The sequence below is a fragment of the Numenius arquata genome, chromosome 5 (assembly GCF_964106895.1).
Source record: "Numenius arquata chromosome 5, bNumArq3.hap1.1, whole genome shotgun sequence".
In the NCBI taxonomy this organism is placed as follows: Eukaryota; Metazoa; Chordata; class Aves; order Charadriiformes; family Scolopacidae; genus Numenius; species Numenius arquata.
Genome location: NC_133580.1, coordinates 70,168,964 through 70,195,799, shown reverse-complemented (window position 1 = coordinate 70,195,799; position 26,836 = coordinate 70,168,964). Strand labels below are relative to the sequence as shown.

Here is a 26,836-nt window from a genome sequence, read left to right as displayed (position 1 = left end):
TGGATAGACACAGCCTCAGAGGTGGCTCTCACAATGAATGAGACCCTTGGGTTGAGAGCTGTGTTTTAGCAGTAATCCTGAATGAAGGTCTTGTGTTAAGTGAGACAGCACTTTAAGACAACAAATTGGATTAAATGGAATGGGATTAAGGAGCACAGCGGCTTTGGCAGGGATTGCCATGTGGCTGACAAGCTGCTCGTGTTGTGTTTGCAGGGAACTGAAGTGGTTGCTGTCTTCACAAAGCTCCACGTGTGTAAGAAAACGGATACCAAAGGGGTCCCAAGTAAAGGGCTGGAGGTTTCCCAGTTGTGTGGGAAACTCTTCCCATAGCACCCAGGAGAAGCCCTTCGTGTGCTTCCCGAGGTTTTAGGGACTGGACTAGGAGAACACGTGGAGAGTGGGTAGATGTTCCTGATCCACCATGGTCTTTGTTCATCTCAACCCAGTCTTTGAGGGGCTTCTTCAAGCCCTGGAGCCACCCACCATGTGGCCAGGTTGGAAACCAGCCGTGGTGTGAAGCTGTCATGACTCCGGTCCTTGCCTGGCCACCCGTGCTGCAGGTCCCCGAGCCGCCTGGGGACACCCCAGCTGGCAGAGCTGCTGGTGGCTTCTCTGCTCCCTCTCCCTCAGAACAGCTCATGTGTTGAAAACCATCTTTTTGAGCAATTTTGCTTGCTAACTTCAGCTAGCCCATGCAACAGTCTTTGGGAGCTCTAAGCAAGTGAGTGTGAAATAAATAAATAATCCTGAAGATGGATGGGATTTCAGATTTATTGGTTTCTTCCTCCTGCCAGCTCCCAGGTCAGCAGAAGTAACTTGAAGTTAGCATTTCTGGCTTCTCTGCTGCTGCACGGTGCGTCTCTCAACCAAGCTAGAATATTTGACCCTAAGCGTGTCCTAAAGATGTGAAGAGGGAGATGATGCAGCTTAACAGAAACTGGAACAAGAGTGAGAAATTCTAGGGCCGTGTGTCTACTGGAGAGATTTATTTTTGACTTCAGAGTAGTTCAGCCGCTCTGCAGCGTGGCGGCGGGGAGGAAAGGGAATCGCTGCGGGAGCAACTCACTCACTGTGTAGCTTACAAAATAAGTTTGATATCATAAGTAACAGAAAAAGAACAGTTGGCTTATCACAAGTTAGCGAAAGACCTCCCAAATGTTATTTTGTGCCTAAGGAAACGTTTAATCACGACTCCTGAGACACCTGCTGATAGCGGGGCAACACTGAGTCCCGTGCTGAGGTGTACTTCCCCGGCGCCGCTGGGTTCCCGTGGTCACTGTCTGCTCTCAGCTCTAGCTGTGTGGTTATGAGGAACATCAGGGTGCTAAATCTGGATTGCTTCTTTGTAAATATATAGAATAATAGGTATTTGCAAGGAAAGCAAGGTTTTGCCTATGGGCTCTTCCTGAATCTAAACTTAGATTTAATAAAAAAAATATTTGAGCACTGTCGTTCTGAAATAGTTTACTTTTCTATTTTTGCAGTAAAAGTCATCTGCGTGCCATCAGTTTTGCAAATCACTGTCTTCACATCTGCTCAATATCCCTTGAAAATAACCCTGTTTATTTAAAAAATTGCATGCGTGTGCATGCACTTGTCACAGCAAAAGGACACTTCATTTGTCATGCAGAAGCTGCCCGTTGTTTTTCAGAAAGCTGGTGCCTCCGTGGGTTTCTGTTGTATATTTTTGCTGCTGTTTGGGTCAAAATAGCAATATTTATTGTCACGATATTTGTAGAGTTTAGCAAATATTTGCCAGAGTTGCAGGAAAACTTGTAACTGAGAGTCATCAAGCGAAAGCATCCTTGGGGAGCTCAGGTGGCTTCTGGAGGTTGTGCGGTTTGTGGTGCCTGGTGGAGCTGGACCTTCTGGTGGTCGACCACTGGTACCCCCTGTAGCTACGGCTGCTCGGCACGTGTGCTCCCCTCGCCTAGTCATAGTCCATAAGTTCTTGTGTTCCCACGTCTCCTTCTGCCTCCTTCCAACTTCTCCTTCCTTTTAGTGCCTGCACGGTAACATCTCACCTCGGTATCTTCTGGTCCCATCTCACTAGGCTCAGACTTCATCAGAGTTCATCTCATTAAGCTCAGGGGGAGTAATTATTATTAAAGGTTATGGAAGCCTTCCTGCATGAGTTGCCCGACCCCTTCCCCCTTTACATCTGAGCATCTTCCCTTTTGTCCTCCATGTAAAGATCAGATCATTCAAGAACTTCATTTAATTTAGCGTGTCAGATTGTGTTAATGGTGCTTTCCCTTGTGGATGACTGTGGGAATGCATTTTGTGCCTCTGCACTAAATGAAATGTTTAATCCAACGTGGATTCCTGAGAAAAGTAGTTAATCCACTCCTGGGTGAGCATCTGCTGGGCAGTATTTTTGCCTGACTGCTGGTAGGCTTCCTGCTCCAAAGAACAAACAGAGGACAGCAAACTTAGCATTTAGAAATAACGAAGTAAAAGCTTTTCAGTCTCTACCTTTCGTTGTAGAGAAAATGACTTCAGTCTCTCAATGAGCTTTCTTCCTTTTGTGACAAAAGCCACCCAGTTGTTGGTATGTGGTGCCTTGAGGTGCATTTACGCTTTGAGCTGTGTTTTATAGACTGTGCCGCCTTCTTTGAGCTGGGATCTGGTTTTTATTCACATACACACGTGAATGTTGTCTTCCGTTTCTTATAGAGCATTGACCTTACTTGTTTTAAATGAAAGGGCCAGACCCAGTGCAACGGATTTTTAATCTTTGACTTCAGATAGCAAGTGAAATGTGACGTGGTTTGTTTATTGGGAAACCACGTCCTTCAAGTTCAGGGCTCGTACACTCATCTGAAAGTCCAACTGTTGGCAAATGACAGATCTTCAGTAGCACACCGGCCTTCAGCTCCAACCGGGAAGATCCCCCAGGACACACCAACTGTCAAGAACAAAAAAACCCCAAATCTGCTGAGATGTATTGTTTATGACGGGTTATTACAGAATCACAGAATGATATGGGGTTGGAAGGGACCTCTGGAGATCGTCTCCTCCAACCCCCTGCCACAGCAGGGGCACCCACAGCAGGTCCCACAGGAACGTGTCCAGGTGGGTTTGGAATGTCTCCAGAGAAGGAGACTCCACCACCTCTCTGGGCAGCCTCTTCCAGGGCTCTGCCACCCTCACAGCAAAGAAGTTCCTCCTCATGTTGAGATGGAATTTCCCATGTTCCAGTTTGTGCCCATTCCCTCTTGTCCTGTCCCTGGGCACCACTGAGACAAGACTGGCCCCATCCTCCTGACACCCACCCTTGAAGTATTTATAGGCGTTGATCAGATCCCCCCTCAGTCTTCTCTTCTCCAGACTAAAAGGACCCAAGTCCCTCAGCCTTTCCTTGCAAGGGAGTTGCTCCAGGCCCCTCATCATCTTTGTAGCCCTCTGCTGTCCCGTCTCCAGCGGTTCCCTGTCCTTGTGGAACTGGGGAAGTCAGTTCAGAGACATTTGCCTCGCTTGCTTATTGTCATCCCTTTTTTCTGAGGACACCGAGACATGAAGAAACTTGTGTGTGCCTTTGTGGTCAGTGCTTTCACCAAAGTTAATGTGCTGCTGCGCGTATTTGGGGAGTTTTAGCATATCCTCGGAGTTTGGTCTGGATTATCTGCCGTGACAATCCCCCAGCACAGACCTCTTGAAAGCAGGGACTTTTTAAATGTTAGCCTTTAACTTTGCGTCTTCATTTCAGCCTTTGTGAAAGGGAGCTGGTGGGATTTTCCTGCCCTCCGTGGTTTTGGCATTATTCTATATTTTTATTATAGAGCTATTTGAAGTGTCTGAACGAAGGATGTAGAGAGATGTGCACAGTTACTTTTCGTGGGCAAATATGCTTGAAATACAGGCTGGAGTATCTCGCACTAGAGATACTTGCACAAAGACTTTAAGCCTTGGTTCAGGAAAAAAAACCTTAAAAATATGTCTAAGTTCAGGCATGTGGTTAAGTGCATACTGGGATCTAAGCAGTTTCAGGGCATTTTGATTTGTTTCCAATGCTTTTTTATTGCCGTCGTTCCATCAGGACTGCAGTATTGAGGCTTATTTCTTGTTCGTAGGATGGTACTAATGAGTTGTTTCAACACGACGTCCCCCAAGCTGGCCGGACGACGTTAGTAAATGGAAAATCAGCTTTCTAGGAGCTGGTGGTGTGCTCCGTGCAGATGACAGCGTGTCCTTGGCTGGTGGGACGTTCTCATGTTCATGCTGCCCTGCCCCGTTGAGCACTTCCCACAGTAATTACATCCCTGCAGTGAACTCCCTTGACCTGCCCTGTCTGCTCTTACCGCTTGAATTTTGCTGTGCTTGGCAGCCCTGGTGTCTTATTAACCGGGTTTGAAGGGTTGCAGCTGCCTCTTTGGACAGAGAGAGCCCATCTGGTAACCTCTGCCCGTCCTCCACATCGCACTCAGCTGCCTTTGGTCACTGTCAGGCTGGGCTTGGACTTCATCCCCGTCATCTCTCCAGGACGTCGCACTTCCTAGAGGCTCCCACAGGCTTTTTGGAGGTAGTAAATCCATAGGAAAGAGGATTTCTCAAAGCTCAGAAGCTCCAGAAACTTGGAAAAATGCAGTGTCGTCGTGTCGCTTCTTCAGGACTTCAGGCTTCTTGCATAAGGCACCGAGGGAAGGAGTATTGAGAAGGGAGAGGATGCTGATTGAAGTAAAACGTCCATATAATGTCAAATGTAGTGTAGGACGAGGAGTAATGGTTTTAAATCGGAAGAGGGGAGATTTAGATTAGATATTAGGAGGAAGTTCTTTCCTGTGAGGGTGGTGAGGCACTGGAACAGGTTGCCCAGAGAAGCTGTGGCTACCCCATCCCTGGAAGTGTTCAAGGCCAGGCTGGATGGGGCTTTGAGCAACCTGCTCTAGTGGAGGTGTCCCTGCCCAGGGCAGGGGGGTTGGAACTCGATGATCTCTGAGGTCCCTTCCAACCCAAACCATTCTGTGATTCTGTGAAAATAATACAATATAGAAGGTCTTTTGTATGTCTAGTTTGCTTCTCCTTGAGGTTGTCACTCAAAGCAAGCGGGTACTTCATCCTTACTTGGTGTCCTGAGTCAAAGCTCATGCGGATGGTTGCTGGTTGCTCAAGCTCCATTTATTTCTTCTTGTTTCTTTTTAGAAGTTTTTTCTAATGGGGCCAGATTTGGGCTAATGACAGATTTGCCTCACTTCTTAGCACTTGAGTCTTCTTCTCTCCTCCTGCCTTGTGTTTCTCCCATTCTCATGTAGAAGAAATTGCCCTTTCCCATGTAAAACCTCCCTTTTCTTCCAAAGCTCTCATCGAAACTCCTTTTTGTGAAGTAGGAAGTAGTAAAAAGGGTTTATGCTCAGAGTTTCCACTGGATTGTGTGCGTTGTGTTGTCAAGGCTGATTGAACAGCTAAGACCTCCTTCTGAAACGAGAATTTTCCGATGGGCTGCAGCTCCCTCTCCCTTTGTTCCAAGGATTGCGTGGTCATAGGAAAAACTGAATCGATGTACAGTAGTGCTGCGATGGGCTTAATGCGGATCAAACGGGGCCAGAATATAAGGAGCCGCACAAATATCTTTCATAGCACGGAAATATGCGATGGGTTTCGGTAATAGGTTTTCCAAATGGAAAAAGATGTCATGTATTTTTAAAGTGGAGCAGGAAAGCAAAAGGCCTGATGGTCTGGGTGACCTGAAGGGAATCCCTCCTGCATGGAGAGGGACCTGTCCACAGCTTCTGCCCTCTGCAAACGGTGCTGAGAAGAATCCCGGGTAAGGAAAAACTGGAAGTGGGGCTTGATCTGGTTAAATAATACTACTCTGCTCTGGTGAGACCCCACCTGGAGAACTGCATCCAGCTCTGGGGCCACCAACAGCAGAAGGACATGGAGCTGTTGGAGTGGGGCCAGAGGAGGCCACGGAGATGCTGGGAGGGCTGGAGCCCCTCTGCTGCGAGGACAGGCTGAGAGAGTTGGGGGGGTTCAGCCTGGAGAAGAGAAGGCTCCGGGGAGACCTTAAGAGCCCCTTCCAGTCCCTCAAGGGGCTCCAGGAAAGCTGGGGAGGGACTCTGGATGAGGGAGGGGAGCCATAGGAGGAGGGGGAAGGGTTTGACACTGAAAGGAGGCGAGATTGAGCTGAGATGTGGGGAAGAACTTCTTTGGTGTGAGGGTGGTGAGAGCCTGGCCCAGGTTGCCCAGAGAAGCTGTGGCTGCCCCATCCCTGGAGGGGTTCAAGGCCAGGTTGGAGGGGGCTTGGAGCAACCTGGTCTGGTGGGAGGTGTCCCTGCCTGGGGCCAGGGGGGTTGGAACCCAGTGGTCTTTAAGGTCCCTTCCAACCCCAACCATTGTACCATTCTAAATAAAATAGAGGAAGGACGTCACACATCCCCACGCCATGGTCCTTGTCTGTATGGTGATACCCCAAAGAGCCCAGCTCCTGCCGTGGCATCAGCAGGGGGTTACAGACCTCTTGGGCTTTGGAATATGAATCAGGACCAAGAAAATCCCTTCTGGGAAAAGACATCATGGACAAATTTGAGAGTTTTTTTTCTCCTCCTCTCAAGTAGCCTTCCTCAAGTGTGAAGAAGGAAGAGAGCGAGAACTGGGACTGTAAGCAGACTCCAGTGAGGTGTTTGAAGTCAGTTTTTCCCCCTCATCGCTTTGATTACAGGAATTCTGTGCTTAAAACTGGGGCTTGTGATTCCTGACAGAAGACGGGGCTGCTGGAGCCCACGTGGTTCCTCTGCGGCGCTGCCGTCCTGCGCACATTGGGGCTGCTCGAGGGGTCTGAACACGACACTGCACAAGTTTTATAAAGTTTTTGTTTTTTTTTTTCAAGGGGCTTAACAGTCTCCTATATAAGCCATCCAAAGATTAAAGGCTTTAAGTTCTTTCTTCATTTATGCCATGGTGCAAGTGATGCTTGATCAGAAAATAAGGGGGGGAAAACCCCTTTTCTGCTTGCTTAATAACAGAAAGCATAAAAAAAGATGTCAGTTTTAATAGTGTCTGTAGTTGGTTTTGATTGAGAAATGAGAATTTTCTTACTTAGCAGCACGTCCATTTGAAGACTAAGGTATTTATGAATTTTTCCACATTATTAGCCAGGTAAAATATGTCTGAACAATCACTTAATGCTCTGTGCATTTGGCTTCAGAGTAGTCCATTGAGCAGCACTAACAAATTCAAGGTTTAAACAGCGTGTAAACCGACCAGGTAATAGTTATTTATCTGTCTTAAACCTGGGGGACTGTCCCAGCCTGGTTTTATTAAGATCTCTGGATTTGTTATGAAGATCCTGGGATTGGTTAAGTTTTGCACATTTTAAGACAAGTGTTACATTGCCACAATTGTGTTTCCTGGACCTCTGTCCTGGAGGGACCTTCACATCCCTTGCGTTATCAGAAAATAAGGTATTTAAAGCACAACCCTATTGAGCAATTTTATCTTGTGCTTTAATTGCCCTTGGATCCCAGTTCTCCCACCCTGTTCCAGTAAAGCCCTGGTGTCCGCTGGCTTCCAGGTCCCCCCTTGGGCGCTGGCTGTGGGCACATGCACGTATACATATGTGCATTTATGAATATTTCATATAGAGAAAAACAGTGCAGCAGTTAAACTTGGAAATAGCATTTATTAGTTTTTTTGGTTTATTTTCAAATATTTTTCATGTGGCAATTTTTTAAGGCAAGGAAGTCTGTGTAAAGGGGGTATATTTTAAGTCCAGGCCGTCCCCGTCTGGAGGTGTCCTGTCTTAAAAAGCAGAATGACTGTGTTCTTATCATCCAGCTTCGCTTACTCTTCATTTCGCTGATGGAGGAGCTCGCGGAGGCGAGAAAGTGGTCAAGCTGTGAAAGGGACGCTTGTTTATGGCTATGAATATGGGAAAATAAATCTCTCTCCTGCGTGGATTTGGACAGGTTTGAGTTTATATTCCAGCAGCGTGTCCCTGCAGAACAGTTGTGGTTTTACAGCCCTTCTTGAGCTAATCTTCACGGAAAATAAATTTTGCTAAGCTGCTGCTTTGACTGTCTGTTGGGTGCACCGATAGTAGCGCTTCTGTGGTACGAGTGCTCTGCAGAGGGGGGGAAAAGTAAAGTAAGTTGCCCTATTTCTGTATAATCCAACAAAAACGTTACCCCTTCATTTCACCCTCAGAATATCACTCAGTTTGCTCTTGAGCCCAGATTTTTTCGGACTGTGCAGGGCCCGGGAGGAGCAGGAGCGAGGACGCTTCACAGTCCCCGTCGGGGGCAGCGGCGGGTGTGACGGCTTTGGTGGCCTCATCCCGGCACTTGCTTTTCTTAAATAACCTGTTTCGTGAATAGCAACACGGTGAAATTCCGTGTTTATTCTGTAAGTATCACCGTGCAGTAAATAAACTTGTGCTGGCATTTGCGATTTGGTGGCATGTGGCTGGAAAATGAGGTTGGTCTGAGACTTGAGCTGGAAGAAGCTCCATTAAGCTCTCAGGGGTTAGTATCCCAAACAGACTTTCAGTAATTGGCAGTCAAAAGCAGTGCTGAAGGGTGTTGTAGGATGCATCCTTGGATAATTTTCCCTTGCTGACGGCATAAAACCTTCTGCTTTCCAAGAAAGAGAGCAGGACTTCCAGGGACACATTCCCTGGAGGGGTTCAAGGCCAGGTTGGAGGGGGCTTTGAGAAACCTGGTCTGGTGGAGGTGTCCCTGCCCGGGGCAGGGGGGTTGGAACCCAGTGGTCTTTAAGGTCCCTTCCAACCCAAACCAGTCTGTCATTCCCCCCGTGGGGGAGGCAGCAGGCAAATGGCCCTCCTGCAGCAGGAGGCTTGGGCTGCTGTCACCTAGGGCACTAGGGTCCATCCTCCAGGTTTTAGCTCTTTGGGGGATCAGAAGCAATTCAGAGCTTGACTTGACTTTCATCTCTTTTGCTGCTTTTTTTAATGTGATTTTTCTTGCCTCTCTTCAGTTTAGGGTCTCAGAGCAGGCTTTTCAGACCAGCAGAGGGACTTGTCCATCCCTGCTAATGAGAAATGTTTTGATGAGGCCTTGGATGACGGTCCCTTAGGCTTTCAGAGAGAAGAGATGCTCTACCAGAGCAGAAGCAGCCGCGGTAGCCTGACTCGGGTCCTGCCACACTCCCCTTGAAATCATTGTCACAGCAAGTGGTTGTAGAACGTTAGGAGACCATAGCCTAAGCTGACATTGTCCCTCAGTAGGTTCCTCTTCATCATCTGCCCTGCAGGGCCTTCTGGAAGTAGTCCTGTGTCATAAATACCTTTCAGTCAGTACCCCTACACAGAGAGGTTACACCGTCCCATGGCAACCTTGTTTTGGGAGTTACTTGCCTACCCTGTGGTGTCTTCATTCCACAGGAGTAAATCAATTCCTTACCGCTCAGACTAGTTTGGGAGCAGCCATCCTCAAGTGGCAGAAATGACCGACAAGGCACTTTTTCAGCAGTTCTGATGATAAAGTCTGATAGATCTCTAAAATAGGTCAAAATGATGCTTTGGCCTCTGGGCTTCATCTCACTTTGTAGTTCTGGTCCCTTAGAGCAGTTGGCCTCTGAATTCTTTTCCCTGACCCAGAGCTTCATTCCTCAGCCTGAGAGCCAAGGTTGTCTGAGGTTTGTCCCGTTCTTCTGATGGTATTGGACTTTAAAAATGAGCTCCTGAAGTAAAATAGGCTTGGAAATACCCTATGTTATTGGCCTGCTGCCTCCAGACTCCCCTGTTTTCTCTCTCTGGAGCTTATTTCTTCAGTCCGGGCAAAACTCAGAACATAGATGGGATGGAAACTCTGCAGATTTCTCATGGGACATACAGAGAAATGACATATATTGTCAGGCTGTTGCTTTCCTTTATCTCCGGCTCCCTCTGGAAGGTGACCTGGTTGGAGGGATTTTAGGGACGGTGCTGTACAAGGTGCTGGCGTTCCTGCGCTTTTATTCTTGGGGAGTCGCTTCCGCAGATGGATCCTGGCAGAATGGAATCAGGTCAGGATGCACAAGGGAAGTTTCCAGCAGATTGCTCTTAAAGTCACCAACACTGTCAGGTTTTGAGGTGTCCTTGGCCTTCTGCCCAATCCAACTGTCCCTCCTGTGTCTGTGTCTTCTGCAAGAATGTGGTGGTTTTATAAACACCTCTATCAAATACAGCTTTTTCTGGGGAAGGGTCTTACTGTTTGAACACCTTCCCGGGGTGGTACTGAAGGATTCTGTTTCCAGGATGGGTTATTTCCATCCTTGTACTGCACAAGGAGCTGGGTGGTGCAACCAGCAGTGCAGCCGATGGACAGTAGAGGGAAGAAAATAAGAGATTAGAGACTAAGACTGCTTGTGAAGCAGCTTTTGGGGAAAAAAATAAGGGAAATGGAAAAAAACCCTTGTGAATACATAAGGTTTCCTTTATCGCAGTAAATCAGTTCCTTGGATTTACAGTTACAGCTGTGCTTACGCTCTTTACGTTGGTCTTGTAAGATTTTTCTAAAAATCCACAAAAATTATTATAAATATCTGTTAAGATGTTTTGAGGGAATTGCTGAGACTCTGCTCTGTCATGGGCCGGTCTCAATAAGAACTGAACCCCCCCAGGACCTGCTGGCACCTCAGAGGGGGACAACCTTATTTCTTCAAGCGTTGCTCTATTTAGAAACGCCGGGAGCCTGGGAGAGGACGTGCCTTTGTCATGGCTTGGAGGGTCACGCAGTTCCAACTGTGAGGAGGGTTCTGGGACCAACAGTCCCTTTAGAGGTGGAGACAGAAATGAGATTTTTCTTGGTTGGTCACAGAGAGCTCATTTTGTGGGAAAAGGCCCCCATTGGGTGTTCTTGTAGGTTTGGGAGAAAGTTTCCAGAGATCCTTTGTGGTCTTCTCCCTTGGACTGCATCCGTTCAAAAAAGGTGGAGGTGGTTTAGCTTTTTTCAGAATGGACTCATAGGAAGTGTTTGTAGACACTTTTTGGTAGCTGGAAGTGAAGTTTTGATATTTGTCTTAAACAAGGTCTCTATTCTGTATTCAGGAGAGAGTGGCGGCAGGTTATTAAATAACGGAAAGCGAGGATGGGAATAGGATCAATCCCATTTTTGACAGTCCTGCATAATTCCTCATCCTTCAGTCAAGGAGAGAGAAGATGACTCGCACCAAAACTCTTCACTGCTGTGTCTTTGAGACAACACTTCACCAGTATTGATTATTTCTTAGGTTTTTCTGTGCGTTTTTTGCTGTAGCAGCAACACTGAACATGATGTCCTTCCTGAAAGCGTGTGTTTGAAGGAAGCGAACGTAACGCTGTTCTATGCTACAAAAGAAAGAAAGAAAAGCAGGTTGGAAACTAGAAAAACAGCCCCAACTGGAATTGACAGAAAGGTGTAATTGTTTACCGGCCTCTGAATAATATTTCATCTGATGGTAGAAAGCTGAAATTTCAGAATGACCATCTGCATAAGGAACCGGCCAACCTTTGTGCCCGAAGAAAGAGCTCCTGGGAAACAAAGGGCTGGATGAGCTGTTGCTGGAGCAGGAGATGCAGCTCCTGCCTCGATGGCTGGGTTTTTGGAAGCTTTAACACCACATGGATGGGCCAAGTGCTGGGGAACCAGGAGGAGCAGCGTCAGGGAGGGGGCTCCTGGTCTCCGGTGGTGTGTTGGGGCTTGGAAGGAGGAGAGGAGATGAGGTTGGTTCAGGCTGGCGTCTGAGCAACGTGAAGCGATGGAACCCAGGTTGCCTATGAACTCTTTAGAAGAGGAGCACCTCGCTTTGGGGGCTTCCTGGGGACATCCAGCAGGAACAACTCCAAAGTGCTTGATTTGGGAACTGAAGAAGTGCCCCAAGTTTGCCAAAATGTACAAACATAGCCAGAAGTGGGAAATAGGGTACTAAGAAGTCTAACTAAAACCATTTCTAGTCTCTTTTTTTCTGTCTTTCTAGATTGGAGAGAATATTTGAAGGTTCATTAAGACACTTCACAGTCTGCTGGGAGTTAGGCGGAGGTGAGAAGAACAGAGGGTTTGGATACAGAGGTATTTAATCAGGTCTTCTTCTCTAGAGCAGGGATGTAGGAACAGGCATCCGTAGAAAGTCTGCATGAAAAAGCTCCAGCTCTTCCTAAAAGGAAAAGATCTCAGCTTGTATTCCCACAACTTCTAGACTTTTATTTATAGCTTATTTCTGATTTTTGAAAAATTATTCCTTAGGACCGAGTGTGGGTTTACATGTAATTCATACGTTTTAAGCAATACATTTAGGTCCTTGGACGACCATTTCCAGGACAGCGGAGCAACAGGCGGAACCAGCCGCTGGTGACAGGGTGCTGCTCAGGGTGTCTGTTTTGGGGCTGTTGTTGAATCACACCTTTTGCTCTTGGCTATGCATTTTCACCAAACAGTGCTTTTAAAGCAGTTTGACAAATAATTTCCTTTCTGGACTTTTGCTTTTTGTTACCAGAGCAGCATATGCTTCTTAAATTTTTTCATTCCTGGAGGCTCCCAGCTAGCAGTTTATAAAATAGCCCAAGCTTATTAAAATTACTAAGTACAACCCTTTTTTTTTTTTTATATAGTTTGAGTAATAAAAACCAGATTGTGTAACTTGTGTGGACCCTTGATAACACACACACAGCGCACATGAATCGGGCTCTCATTCCCGCGCTGCCTTCACGTATCGCATGCGGTAAAGCCTGTGTCTCGGTAAAAGAAAGTAAATAGATACTGAAATAGTCAATGTTCTCAAAACCTAACCCTTGCAGCCTCTCTCAAAGTTCTTATTGACGGCGGAGTTTGTGCTGAATTTGAAACTTGCGTTTTGCAGGGTGGAGATACAGAAGCCATATTCAGTAATGCCTTTTTTGATGTCCCCTGTTTATTCAGCGCGGTGCTTAACTTCTATCTGGAATCTGACCTCGGAGCCGCCTGGTCTGAGGTTTGTGAAGGGGGCAAGAAACCAGACCGGACAGAAAACACCGCTGGGGTTATTGAGAAAAAAGGGGAAAATGGGAAAAAGGACAAGTCAGGTGTGTCCCTTGTAGGAACTCCTCACCCACCTACCCGTCCTTACCTCTCTCGGAGGCTCACGCTGCAACTCCTGTCATCAGCCGCCAGCTCTGGCTCTGAAAAAGCTGTGGAAATAGAAGTGAGACAGTCGGACCTCCCGGCCTCCTGTTTCCTCGGGAGTTTCTTGACATGCTGGATAAAGCCGCAGCACTGTTGTTCCTTTCAGTGGGGCAAAATAATTGCTTTTACTACAATTTTAAACTGATACTTAGTTTTCACACTTAGTTTACTTCTGCGACTTGGCTGATAACTTTGATGAAATTAAATTGACTTTGATAAAATTAAGTTGACTTGCTTTCTTAAAAGCAGCAAGGATGCAACAGTAAATTAACTTTCTAACCTTGTAGAAATCACACCGTCATTTAACTTTCTTGTTTTACACCTTACTAAATCCCTAATGTGTAAGACTCCTTTTCCTTTCAGAGATTTTACCACGGCTTTTTTTTTTTTTTTCACAAAGCTGTAAAACCAATTTAAAATAATGAGTTTCATGTAAATATTACTAGCTTTGGCATTTCAGTGCTTCGACATGGTGTTTCCTAGATTTTGATCAACAGAATATTTACATTCTGAGTAAAATACATCCATTTTCTATTTCTTCTCTAACTTGTATCTAAAGAGATGATTGTTTTTCACCCTTAGGTTTGATTGAATTTCCTATTATCATAGAATCATAGAATGGTTTGGGTGGGAAGGGACCTTAAAGATCATCAAGTTCCAACCCCCTGCCCTGGGCAGGGACACCTCCCACCAGACCAGGTTGCTCCAAGCCCCCTCCAACCTGGCCTTGAACCCCTCCAGGGATGGGGCAGCCACAGCTTCTCTGGTTGCTGTCTCAGAAGGTCTTTTGAGCCAGGGACATCTTTGCTGTCTACATTGGTGGCTTGTCCCTGGCATTAAGCCCTGGGTGGCGAAGGGCCGGTGAGTGCTCCCCAAAGCTGATTGATGTGCTCTTTGCAACACGAATTAGCAAACTCCGTGAGTTAATACTTGTGGAAATGGAGTTCATTAAGGTTGAGCCAAGCTGTCCAGTGTCTCACTGTTTCCCAGGAGCCTGTGAGTTACCACACGTGATAGTCTAGGGCCGGGTGATTAGTTGTCTTGACACTTTGTGAAAACGACCTCAAGCGTCGCCTTTTCCATCCTCTGGCTGGTGAGATGTTCGTGTTTTGGGATTCTCTTCATCCACTCTGTAGTTTTGGAGTATTCAGCACTTGATGGGAAGTTTTTCCTTCTTTGAAGGCTATCGAATGTCCTCGCTTTTTGTTTTCCTTTCTGCTTTTTAAGGGAAGCTGTGACTCTGGTGTCATCCCACGACTCCAGGAGTTGGGAAAACACCAGATTTACTGCAGGAACTGCCAACCCTGCGGATGTAAAATTTACCCGTGGCAAAGTGCCCCTTACCGTGCCCCCAGTTCAGGCTCCTGTCACAGAAGCGGGTTTTGCCAGGGCCTGTCCCCTTCACCGTGAAATAATTACCAGCACCGAGCTGCTGTCGCTGCCACAGAGGCACAGCTGGGGCTCAGTAAATATTTCTGCAGAGATGGGCTGGGCTCGGGGAGACACTGGGCTGCACCGAGCGTGTTCCATGCATACTTCTCAGTTTTTAATAACCGATATTTTAAAACCACAATTCCTGCTCTAAGGACAAAGCTTTTTGCCTGCCAGCTTTGCGCCGTTAAAATGAATGTGTGTAGGTTTTCCAAGAACAAAAAAGAGAGACACATTTTTCCACATAAAAATCGAAGTTTGTTTTTTCTTTTCGCTTCCCTATAACTCTTAAGGGGTTCCATTGATTTTTCTTAGACTTTCTGAAAGAGGAAAAAAGAAACCCAGCATTTGGATTAAAACCAAGCATGAGAAATTTCAGCATAAAGGAATTTTCTTATGTATGTTTATAGGGAAGGGAGGCTAAAAAGCTTAATTTCAGTCCTGTGCGACGGCCCAGTAATGTGTTGCCATTTTCTTTTCTTCTGTGCAAATTCAGCAGGATATCGGTGTGTCTGGTGGCTTTTCCGAATGTCTTGTGCTCCTCAAAGCAGTGCGTCACTTTCCGATCCGCATTGATATTTAATTCTCTAATCTCTATTTTTATTTATTTGATCTTTTACTATATTAACGGAGCATTTAGAGATCGTGATCCCTTCCTCGTACTCTGAGTTCTTATTTTCCTGCTCCATCGCAGGACGGTCGGTTGCACGTGGGTTTTGGCTGGGTGACCTTCCCAGCAGAGTGTCAGATTAGATCAGTAATCTCCTAATGATGTTTTTATCACTCAGGTTACATTGAGTGTTCTAGATATGTTTAAAATGAAGACCGTGTTCGTATTTAAAATGAGTTTATTAGCCACAGGAAGAACTCTCCTTAGTTAAGGAAATGAGTGTATTGTTTCTGGTCAGCTTGACATTCAGTATTTTAGCATATCTCAGTTTCTTATTCCTAAACTGTGTCCGTGGTTTGGAAGAGGATATTAAACATTCCTATGTTTTCATCCTGTTTCTGAATCTTCATCCTGGTATTCACTTGAACAAATAGTATTTTTCTTTTTTTGCTTTAAAAATCTGGTGTTAGGTGATTAGTCGCAAGCTTCTGCTGCGTGAATAATTCCGCTGGCTGTGAAACCTGAGCAGCCTGTGCTCTCTGAGTATTTCATTTGATTCAAAATTGGGTTTCATGTTTTTAAATAAATGCTATCTCGCTCCTAGCACTTACTTAATAAGAAAAATCTTAACAGAGCTCTTTGCCGTCTGTGTTGAATAGCCTTCAAGAACTGAGACTGAAGTGACTCAGGAGCTCTTGTGTTAATTCTGAGATGCGTTGCCAGGGTTCTGCAGCAGATAAAACGTGGTAGAACATGGGTTTTATATCATATCCTTCTTCCAAAGAGGCAGAATAAGCAGTCGGGTTCCTGCTTGCTGTGCTAGAAATAACTCGGGGCATCTGCCCTGAGCTCCAGAACCCCCCGAGGGTCCCTGGGGCTGGAGACCTCTCCCTGGGGAGAAGGACCTTCATGGGCAAAGCCCTGCTCTCCTCTGCAGGCACCCAGCAACCCCATCAATAACGTCTGGTTCTCAAGACGTGCAGAGCGCTGCCGTAGCACTTTTTTCCAGCGTTCTTCTAATGTGTAGTATTTTTTCATGTGCCAAGTATGTCGAGGCCATAAATACTTTAACAAGCAGAAGATGTGCAGCGAGAGAAGTATGTCCTTTTGGCCGGCTCTTCCCCTTCCCTGCCAGCCCTGTGAGACGGACCTGGGTCCCCCTTCCCTGATGGAGCTCAGCCAGCCCCCGAGGGATGTGCCACCCGCCCCGGCGACAGCCCGGCCACCACCAGGGCTGGGAGCCCTCCTTGGGTCCTCCTGGGTTTGCATATTCCTTCTGAGATGGCTTTAAGGGTCTACCTTGGTCTACTTGTAGCTTCAACGTGATGGCAACGTGTTTAGATTGGTGGTGTCAATATCTGGGTACATTGTTCTTCTGGTGGAGGAGCAAAGGCAGGAGGGACGGGGAGCATCCTCACACCATCCATGGTGTCACACACACGTACTCCAGGCTCCTCCTTCAGGCTTGACCCGAGGTTTTCCATAGCAGAGTCTCAGATGTCAGATTATGAAATAATTAATTTAATTGGAAGGTCCAGCAGCAAGGAGAGCCCGGGCTGGTGCCTCCAAAGAGAGGGACCTCAAGCAAAGGAATCCCTGGGCAACGATTCCCTTGCGATCCCCCTCACGTGCCGTCCACGTGTCTCTGAGTCCAATGGTGACTTTTGGTCTGGGTTCTTCTAACATATCATTGGGTTCTTTCCTTGTGTCCAGGCAGGCTCTTCTCTGGTTGATTTGCAGTTTACATCAAGGGTTGGAGCCTCCGTATCTCCTGGTTTACGTTCCTTGTGCCCCTGCGCTCACTGGCAGATCCTGGGGAACCAAAGAGTCCCAGGCTTGGGAGGAACACGCCCAAACCATTGGTGTGACACCAAACACTTTCGCCTGCTGAAAGACCAAACCCAGCATGAACCCACTGCTGGGAAAACACTGAGAAGAATGACGTTCTTATGGCCTAAAGGCTTCAGCAAATCCAGCTACTCACACTAAATAAAGCCAGCAAACAGCACAAATCACACCAAATTATAATCCTGAGTAATTAATTTTACTTAAAACTTACTTTTTTATGCTAAACAATTAATATCCCTCCCCAGCTGAACCTGCTTGGTCAGTGTCGCAGAGTGAGGCTGGGTGTCCATCCTGCAGTCCTTCAACCTTCCTCCATGTGGTTCCAGGTCTTCGCTTGGCCCTTTAGTCATCTGCCACCTTCATTAGTTTAAGCCCACTCAAACCATGGGAGAGGGTTCATGCTGGTTCCCGTTTCTCCACGAGCACAGGAGCAGTGAGGAATGGTGTCCTCTCCGTACTTCACATAATTTGTAAATTATCTGTAGCCACTTTTATCAGATCAGTGCTGTGTGTTGCACACCACGTCGTGATAAAATAATACAGATCAATGACTCCAAATTACTTGGAAGTGTCATAAATAGAAGAAAATGTGTGATGCTTTATTTTGATTAATCATTATATGCGTTGACCTATGCAAGTTAGGCAAACAATAGCTACAGAAAGTATAATAAATGGAAAAAGAGGGAAAAGTAGGTGGGCGTTACAGGTATCTCAGTAACGTTACGAGCAAAGGGGAACTCTTCCCAGCTGCGTTTTGTGTACAAGTAATGGGACTCCTCTGTACGTATGAAGTTTCTTCACTCCATCTATCCACAGAAGTCTCACTGAATGGAGAATTTTGAGGGTGTTACGTGGATGGCTGAGCCAATCGTTCTTGTTTGGTACGGAGCACTAAGACTGGATAGTGACTACAAAGCGATGCTTTGGGAAACTAGTGAAGGAGATTCTCTAAACCACATCTTTCATCTTGCAGGAAGATGTATCTGTACTGTCAGAAAAGGTATCTGTAGGCATTGTGTCACAGATTTTAGCCCCAGCAGATGATGGGCATGCTTTAGTACGAGAGCAATACGTGTGTATCCGTGGCACCTTAATAAACGAAGCCATAGGACTATGCGAATTTGCTTCTGTTGGGTAGTTCTGTTTAGTGGCAGACTCTACCTGATATTCCTTCTTTATTACTGTTAGTGTTTTGTTTGAGTGATATATTCTCGGCTAAAACTAGACTCCTATTTCCTATGGGTCTCAGGAGTTGGCCATGTAGGTCAGCAATACACAGCTATTCCCACAAGGTGATGGCTTGCCCTGCTGCATTTATTTAGCAGATGGAATAATTGATGTGCCAGCTTCACACTGTGCATGTCACAGCATGGTCAGGGTTGGAAGGGACCTCTGGAGATCATCTCCTCAACCCCCTGCCAGAGCAGGGTCACCCAGAGCAGTCTGGACAGGAACATGTCCAAGGAACATGTCCAAGCAGGTCTTGAATGTCTCCAGAGAAGGAGACTCCACACCTTCTCTGGGCAGCCTCTTCCAGTGCTTTGAGGCATTTTGTTGTGTGCTCGTACCTACATCGAGAGGTGTATGAAGAAATTCTGGAGAACCACACTCTGGTTGATAGTCATGAACTGAAGAGGGGCATTGTGGGGCAAACTCCACAACTTCAGAAGTTTCTAGAAAAATATTTTAGAAGAGAGAGAAAATATTGGAAATAAATGCGGAAAGTCAACTGATTCTTGACAAAATATGGATCCCACGTGGCGTGAGAAATAATATCCATCCGGTGAGTTGAAGGTAAAACCCTGGAGCTACACGTGTAGGAAACTTATAATGGATTTCCACCCACCATGTCTCAGTTTTGGTGGAGGCGGGCAAAGGGAAATGTGCTGCAGGCAAAGCATCCTTCTTTGCTTTCCTTTTTCTTCCAATAAATCAAGCAGTGTTCGGTGCGACTCCAAAAAGTTTTCGCCTTTGGATTAAAAAAGCGAGGGGCAGGTAGCTGTGACGCAGGCTTTGCACAGTCATTGAACTGAACACACCTTCAGCTAACACGGAGGGTGAAAGGTAGCAGTGTTTTTGCCCTCAATCTGTGTTTTTAGACGAGGCAGCACCTTTTTTTTTTTATTTTATTTTTTATAAAAGCGTGTTTATATCGACTCCTTAAGAAGTTTAGACTGGAGGGCTGTCTCCAGCAACTGCCCCCCTCCCGTTTTGCCAAGTCCCACGTGTTTGTCTTGGCAGGATGCGGCGTCTGCTCGGCCGGGGCTGGGATATTAAATTGAGGGAACACAGACCTCTTGATGCTTTTCAATGGGGCTTCTATTTAGTTAGGGGCAGGACAGAGCTGTCAGCCACCTGCGATTGTCCAACGGGCAGACAGGGAGAAGGAAGAGGGGTAGGGGGAGTGCCCTGGAAACGTTTTCCAATTTCATGGATAGAATGGTGAGAAGGAAGCGTTTTCGGGGAGGCAGCAGCTTTGTGTGGGTTTGAGTGTTGAGTCCTTTTGCTGAGGTTCTGGCTCGGTTGGCATCGGTGGTCGGTGAGATAAATGATGATGGTAGGGGAAATAAAGATGATGCTTGCTGAACTTACTTGGGTCAGTGCAAGGAACTTCATTTTAACTTATCACGCGTGGAGAATCTATTTTTTTTTTTAATGAGCCGAACAAGCGATTTTTGGCCCAAAGTGAGAATAGATTCAGATATCCCCATCCTGACACGTAGGGATGCTGTGCATACCCGCGGGTTGCATTTTTAAGGCGTGTGTGGTGATTGGTTTAGTTACTGTGTAGGAAACCAGGGTGTTGGGAGCCCGTCATGGGTGCTCTTGGGAAACACTGGTGGAAGGTGGAACTGGACTTGGGATATAGCTCCTCTGTTGGTCTTCATGGGACAGAAGAACCTCAACTTCTCTCAGTCAGATAAAGCCCTCGTGCTTTGGAAGGGAAGAAAAACCTCAAGATTTGGAGCAATCTCCAGGAGGAGGGGATTAATTCCTTAGCATCTTTGCAAGCTTGGACAATATGTCACTGTTGACCATGGTTCTTCCTCTGGCGTTCTGCTGCTGGGGTCCTACTTCTCTGCCTTTTCTTCAGAGAGAGCGTGTCTGAGGTCTCCATTGCTTCCACTGTCCCACTGGGAGAAACGCCTTGGGTTTGGAGCAGATGACATTGCACTAGGTGAGCAGGAGGACTGGTACACCTTCTGTCAGGTGAAAGAAGAGTTTTCTTTTCTGTTGGTAAGGACAGACGTCAAGATGGTGGAGGAACCTCTGTCTAAGCGGGCTTCTTTCCTCTTTGAACACAAGCTGCAGTCCTTTATAGCTGTCATATGTGCTCATAGGATGGTGGAGTATGTAATTTCACAGACCTGGGTGTGCTGGGCCCTGCTCTCCTGCCCTTGGGTGGTTACGGTCCCTTTGCTCGCACTCAGGTGACAATTGACCTGGGCAGTCGCGGGCTCTGGAAGTCTCAGTGCATCTTGCAGACAGAACCCATCACTCTGCTTGTCCACGTTGGATGCAGTCATCGGATTTAGGTCTTATTCTTCAGATTCATCCTCCTGAGCATCTTCTGTCTCCTAAAACAGGGGTGGCTGTCTTGTGCAGGCACTTCTCCCTTTTGCCACTCAATTCTTAGCTGTCCTTGGACAGAAAAGTGACTGTTGGGTTCTTTCACACGTTTTGCTTCCACGTGTGCCCTGCCGAGAGCTGTTACCGTCTTCTCATTTCTGCTTCCCTCCCAGGTGGAGTCCAGCTACACAGCCTGTTGTTATGACTCTTATTTGCCCCTTTATGCTCCTGAAGTGCCCCAAGTTGGCACTTTCTTCTAAAGGGAAGGTGATTTCGTTGGTCTTTCGTGGTGAAGGGCCACAGAGATGCTGGGAGGGCTGGAGCCCCTCTGATTTGAGGACAGGCTGAGAGAGTTGGGGGGGTTCAGCCTGGAGAAGAGAAGGCTCCGGGGAGACCTTATAGTGGCCTTTCAGTACCTAAAGAGGGTCTACAGGAAAGCTGGGGAGGGACTCTTGATGAGAGAGGGGAGCCATGGGACGAGGGGGAAGGGTTTGACACTGACAGAGGGGAGATGGAGCTGAGATGTGGGGAAGAACTTCTTTGGTGTGAGGGTGGTGAGAGCCTGGCCCAGGTTGCCCAGAGAAGCTGTGGCTGCCCCATCCCTGGAGGGGTTCAAGGCCAGGTTGGAGGGGGCTTGGAGCAACCTGGTGTGGTGGGAGGTGTCCCTGCCCAGGGCAGGGGGTGGCACTGGGTGGGCTTTAAGGTCCCTTCCAACCCAAACCATTCTGTGATTCTATGATTTTTGCATCCTTGGATCCCTGTGCTTATTCCTGATTTTTTCTTTTTTCTTTTTCTTGCTTGTTTCTCACCAAGGACTGTTACTGCAGCCCATCTTCGTACAGACAACCTCCTCCTGCTGAGCAAACTCCAGCCTGCTTACTAATCTGCTTCTGATATTATCAACAACCTCCTCCATTTAGAGGTTAATGTAGAGCCTTGAACGTGATGTTAAATTTCAATTTTTTAAGCTTTTAATCTCCTCTATTTCAAATCTTTGCAGTAAAGTCACAGTACGGGGTATTTCCAAATTACTCTAATTAGATACACAGATAAGAGGTGCCTGTAATACAAATGAAGATGCTCATGCAGGGCGATGTGGTGAAGCTCTATTGATCCCGTATCCCTCGCCGTGCAGTAATCAATGACAGGTTGGATAACTGATTTTTTTTTTTTGTGGTCAAATTTTGTGCCTCGGGTACAGACAAAGAGGGTCGGTCGTGTTCAGCAGGAGCAGTTACCATCTTTCTAGGGGCCTGTATAACACTTAGTTCAAGAGAGCTCATCAAATAGGTGAATATTTCACTTTAGGATCCTGTGAAGGACTTGAACTCCCTGTATTCCGTGTCTTCATGGCTCCAACCTCCCACACCAGGAGTATCTCATTCAGTGCAGGCTCTTCGTCCTCAGTTTGTAAAAGACATGGATTAAATATCTAATCCAGATATTTATATTTAATATTTATATATACAATATATATACTAACTGCCAGAAAGGTATTTATGTGTTGCTCCTAGTTTCTGTCTGGGAGGGGAGAAAGGACAAAATACAAACAAAACCCCAAAAATTCAGAGTTTTGAAATCTGGAACAAGCCTGGTGACGAAGGAGTTGGTTAGAAAAGCCTGAATGGAGCAGAGAGGGCAGGAGTGGTGCGAGAAACAGTTAATCCTTGCAAGGGATGTTCTAGACCGTGATCTCATTTCTTCCTCACCTAAGTGAAAAAGGCAGATATTAAACCACACGAGAGAGGGAGGAACCTGCTGCGAGCAGCCTGCAAAGCCAGCCTGGGAACAGAACTGCTCCTGGTCCTTACCCTTCCCTCCCATCCGTCTGGGAGCAGCCAGGTCACAATTCACAGATACTTCAGCGTTGTATTTCTGATTTGCTTAAAGCAGCCGTACCGGTTCTATCCTCTCGCTGTTCAAAGCCGGCTCGGGAGAAATAGCTGCTAACGAACGCCGCGGTTCCCCAGAGTATCATGTCAGCGTTTTAAAAACTATTCCTTTGTAGGTCAAGGGCACTAAGGACAGTTTGAAACCATATTATTACCTTCTCTGTGGTAGATTCATTACATCTTAGAAAAATGCAGGGGTTTCAAAATATGGATTCCAGCTGAAATACAATATTGTGAAGATAAGTGCATACATAGATAAAAATAATAGCAAAGCCACAAAAAAGTTGGGATAAAAGCATTTTTTACTGAAAATGATTATTATTGGAGGGTTGGATCTCGATGATCTTTAAGGTCCCTTCCAACCTGAACCATTCTATGATTCTGTGATTATATTATGCACTCCCTCACTGCCGTCAAGTCAGTGGAGAATAGTTGAACCTGTAGGTATTTAGCTATAATTCAGTGTCATTCTACTTAAATGTGTATGTTTTTAGTGATATGAGAATGGGCAGCACAGAAACCCCTATGGGTGAGAGTAGGTGTGATTGTGGTGGTGGTGTTACCCTCAATGGGGGGGCATGGAAGGTCTCTGTGGGACCACCTGAACCTTTCAAAAGCGTTGGAAAGCGCAGCCTGGACCCTTCTGGTCCAGGAAGCCTGGTGGCTTCTCCCACCACTCCCTGTGCTTCACCCCACCCCAGCTTTGTGACCGCTTGTGATTGAAACCAAAATCCTGCTGGTTTGTGTCCTCCAGGAGTGGGCTGTCTCTGACCACTACTTGGTGGAAATTATTATCTGATGAAGTTGCGGATAAGTGGCATCGTTTGGGTCCCCCTGCTCCTGTGAGCGCTAGTGGATCAGAGAAGTTGCCCCGAGAAGCTGTGGCTGCCCCATCCGTGGAGGGGTTCAAGGCCAGGTTGGAGGGGGCTTGGAGCAACCTGCTCTGGTGGGAGGTGTCCCTGCCCATGGCAGGGGGTGGCACTGGATGGGCGTCAAGGTCTCTTCCAGCCCAAACCATTCTGTGATTCTATGATCAGGTCTGGTAGGAGCTGTGCAGGCATGGGCCATGAGGACACCTGCTGCTGCCAAGAGCTGGTGGAGTTCCGTGAGACAGGAGACGGGAAGAACAGGACATGATTGAGGACTACAGCAGATAGAGGTCTCAGCACTTAAGAAACGGAACTTTTGTCAAGCTTTTTTCATAAGCAGTTGGGCAAATGAGAGTTTTGTAGAGGGAGTTGCATGAGAACAAGAAGCTTTCGCCGCACCAGTCTACCAGAGGACAGTAAGAAGGAAAAAAACCCAGAACTTGGGACAGAGGTGGGCAGTGGAGACCGGCATCAAAAAACGAGAGCATTTACTGACCCCCTTGCGTGGCACATGAGGTGACAGGTAGGATGAGGATATTCTATCATAGGTTGATTTTGTAAAGTAAACGCGGTGTAGACTGACAGCCCAAAGCTGTGCCACCCCAGTAACGCCCGGTGGCAAGTGCTGGTGGCACTTGGCTCGATAATGGCCAGCAGTGTGACTGAACAAACCCCCTCACTCTCCCACATTCGAGGGTGGGCTTTTCATAACACACCTGAGAGTTAAAACGACTTGCCCTTACGGCAAACCGCTAGAAATGGGGCATTTGACTTCCTAAAATACTTTTGAAAATCCCACCCGTGGTGTTTACACTAATATTGCCGTTAAATACGGCCATTCTTAATGGGCGCTCCACAGTTCTCCGTTGTGCTGGTGAATGAAGGCTTCTTTCCTCTCTCCCAGCTCGTGCCCCATGCATATTTATACGGAGCCGTGTTCCCCCTTAAACGCTGTTGATTTTGGCTCAGCCAGTGATTCCTTAGTTTAACCTGCCCTTGTCGGCTGTTCTCTCAGGGCTTTGTGTTTGTAATTCCCTGATTGTTGTCTGAGTCTTTTTGCATTTGGAAAAAAAAAAAAGAAATAATGCATTTTATTGCATTATTATTATCTTCTGAGGCATATCAGCCTCAGGAGAGGCTGAGGGACTTGGGTCTTTATAGTCTGGAGAAGAGAAGACTGAGGGGGGATCTGATCAACACCTATAAATACTTCAAGGGTGGGTGTCAGGAGGATGGGGCCAGTCTTTTTTCAGTGGTGCCCAGTGACAGGACAAGAGGGAACGGGCACAAACTGGAACATGGGAAGTTCCATCTCACCATGAGGAGGAACTTCTTTGCTGTGAGGGTGGCAGAGCCCTGGAAGAGGCTGCCCAGAGAGGTGGTGGAGTCTCCTTCTCTGGAGACATTCCAAACCCGTCTGGACACGTTCCTGTGGGACCTGCTGTGGGTGACCCTGCTGTGGCAGGGGGTTGGAGGAGATGATCTCCAGAGATCCCTTCCAACCCCATGTGATTCTGTGATTCTGTGATTTTTCCAGGTTTTGCTTTATCAGTGGATTGTCCAGGAAAGAGTGCATGGTTTGGTGTCCTCTGGGAAGCCCTCCTAGGTGGGCTGCCCCTGCCAGGCCAGTTCTGGCCCAGCTCCCAGCTACCTTTTATTGGGAGCTCGGTCAGGACTGGCTCCTGCGTGGGTTTAATTCAGCGGAAGGGCTTTCCCTCCCTTTGCCATGCACCGTTACTTCTGCACCAAGGAGGACAAGGGCTGGAGGGATGAAAGGCATTAATGGTGGCCAGCCATTTAAAGACAATTACAGACACTGGGCGGCCGGGGGCGTGCACACAAGGTGATGAACCAGTGGGTTCCCCCCGCGACACCCCTCAAAAATGGGAGAATTGAGTCTGTAAAAAAGCTGAGAAGTGAATCTGCTTCCCCCCAGCCTCAGCCAGGGTCAAAATGGGGCTGAGAACAGGGTTTATTTCCAGCCACTCTGCCACAAAGGCTTCTTTTGGGTTTTTTTTTCTAGTTTTTGTTGCGTCCCTGTTGTCCCATTCGAAGGATAACGAGGACAGTTGTAGATAAACTTCACAGTTTCAGGCTGCGTCCTGCACTTGATGGAAAGTTTTGAGCGTTGTTAATTTAGAAGAAAAAGCAGTAAAATTAATAGCATTCCAAGATTTCAGACTCTGCTTTCCTGTGTTGCTCCATAAATGTGCTTTTGTGGAAAAAAAAAAAAAAAAATATTTTCCACTACATACTTCTTTCTTGAAAATCCACCGCAGTCTTTTCTCCAAGTCAGTCTTCAAAAATCTGTGCTCGAGACACCTGCTGGCTTCCCCCCGCGGGCGCTGGGGGGAAACGCTGGGTTGACGGGAGAGTTTACGGTGAAGAGTCACTGGAAAATGCGATACCCGCTGATGCCCCTCTTTCTCCATTCATTCGGAAAATTTCAAGCTCTTTTTAGTGATGAATTTTTTTTTGAGGGGGGGGGAAATTCTGAATGGAAAAAAGTCTGGATTCTGCCTTCATGCTTGCCTGGAGGCTGTCAAAATGGGCCAAAACTGGCCCTGTTGGTTCTAAATCTCATTCTTCAATAAAAAAATCAATATTTATAAAAATATTGATAAAAGTCATTTGCAACAGCCTTTGTAGGATAACCCCACCGTAGTAATTTCAACTCTTAGGTGTTAGTGTCGGACAGAGCATGTCAATACTCGTACTCTTCGCTGTAGTGAAGCAAAGCGAGGGTGAGTATCTCAAAAGCGGAGGCAAATTAATTACTCCAAAGCGTGTGGAACGTATTCAGCTTCCCCTGGGGCTGCGGGAGGTGTTTGTTGCTCTCCGGGAAGCCCCTGTTGGTGAGGACCGGTTGGAAATCCGGCCCTTGAGCATCGTTTGCAAATTTTGCGGAGAAATTGTTAGGTTTGTTCATGATTATGGGCGCGAATCCCCTCCAAATCCTCCAGAATCGGCGGAGTTGGTCGCTACCGTGAAGACTAACGAAAGGTAGAGAGGTGCCGCTCCTCGTAATGAGTAATTAGACATTTAAAATATGTTTCTGTCTCATGTTAATTGGGCCGGGTTATCGGCCTCTCTGAAATTAGGAGGCTTTTGATGAGGCTTTTTGGCTTTTTTTGTGTGTAGGGTGAGCGCAGACGTAGGGGCTGGAGCTGGAAAGGGAAGCCGAGCTTTGCTTTTGGATAGACCCACTGCCAACTCGCGGGCAGCAGCTTCACAGAAAACGGGTTATTTACCAAAAAATCTTCATGCCAAGACAGGTTCTACACCAGTGACGCACCACCTGTAGGGATGGAACTTCCTTTTGCTGAGAAAAATGGCAAGCGAATAAGCCATTAACATGCGAAGGGAACTTGTTAGTTCCCAGAATAATTACGTGCATTGGCCACATGAAAAACTGACTCGTGCTGCTCCACCTGAGTTATTCCACCCGAAAATCTCACTCCTTGCTGCCACTCACATAGTGAAAACAAAGGAAGGGCGTAGGGGTTAGATTTAGGCAGTTTAGCCAATATTTGTAGAAAT

The 26,836-nt window shown here is 46.9% G+C and overlaps 1 protein-coding gene across 1 annotated transcript in view; it reads left to right on the top strand.

Annotated features, from left to right (window-relative positions):
* The window catches only part of ADAMTS3 (ADAM metallopeptidase with thrombospondin type 1 motif 3), a 104,760-nt gene that overhangs the window by 9,689 nt on the left and 68,235 nt on the right, over positions 1-26,836 (top strand). The gene's annotated exons all lie outside the window — the stretch shown is intronic.